The sequence below is a fragment of the Mercenaria mercenaria genome, chromosome 4 (genome assembly GCF_021730395.1).
Source record: "Mercenaria mercenaria strain notata chromosome 4, MADL_Memer_1, whole genome shotgun sequence".
Classification (NCBI taxonomy): Eukaryota; Metazoa; Mollusca; class Bivalvia; order Venerida; family Veneridae; genus Mercenaria; species Mercenaria mercenaria.
In genome coordinates this window covers 57,313,362-57,314,569 of record NC_069364.1, presented here as the reverse complement: position 1 = coordinate 57,314,569, position 1,208 = coordinate 57,313,362, and positions in this window count along the sequence as shown.

The following is a 1,208-nucleotide window of genomic DNA, read 5'->3' as shown; positions in this document are numbered from 1 at the left end:
CTTGAGGAGGCAGTAAACAGTTTTGAGCTGTTAGTGTCGAATTGGCCGGGTGAAATTTACAAATAAGAGGCAATTTACGGAATGAAGTGCATATTTGAACTTCTAAATAATAATAATTGCTAGAATTGAAGTTTCAGCGGCTAGAATTGAGTTTCACTTATTTAAAGAAAATCAGTTGAGTAGCCTTGATCTTGATAGTATGACGTAATGACTTGCAGGAGCGTATACATGCTTCCTCTGAGCTAGCTGAAAGTGGGGTTGTCATTTTAGCAGGTGCCTCAGGAAAAGTGGAATAGTGAAAAAACGGTACGGAGGGCCCATATATTTCAGCTTATTTTCAGATTTTACAGTGTTACTGGAGTACGGAACAGTGTAGCAATTGTGGCTATCATTTTCAGGGAATTTTCTGCAGCGATTGAAAAATTGGCAAATTTAGCTTTTTTCGTCATCAGTTTCCGCGACCGGGAGAGCACAAAATTCAGGTCTTGTAAACAGAAAACTAGATATTAGAGATGTATTGCAGATGGTTTGTAACGATAGACATACAGTGATGTTAATGTTGCAATATCTTTATTTCAGGTGTGTGGTTACAGACTTTTGTGTGAGGTTTTGAAAGTTAGGTTGGCGACTCTAGGCCGAGAAGCTCAGAAAACTGTTTACTGCCTCCTGAGTTATATCCTTTAAGGAAGGTTGTTCCTAATCCCCGTACCGTACATCCTACTCGGTGGCGGAAATGTAAGGAAGTAGAAATATATTTCGCGGATGTTATAATTTATGTTTAGATAAAACCATACGCCACAGTGCCACCACAACTATATATAGCGCTACCAGTATCAGTAATGTGATAGCGCTACCACCTTGCATATTTCCATTGAGGTAGGATTTTAATTAAATCTAATGTTTGCCTGTATAAACATCATACATATTTAGACCATTTACAGACGCCATAAATGTTCTTACAATGTGTCTGTGCATCGAGATGTAGTTTTAAAGAAGCCATATATCAAACTACGGAAACATCCGCATCAGGAGAAATTCTCTAAGCACCACAATTTACATATTATTAATCAAAAATGCAGTCAACCTGTAGTAAAGGTGTTCTTTCGGAGAACTACATTCTCCGATTTTTAAAATAAGTTAAAGGCAAAGAAAATCTCCTATATAAGTGACACCCCCCCCCCCCCCCCCCAAAAAAAAAAAAAAAGAAA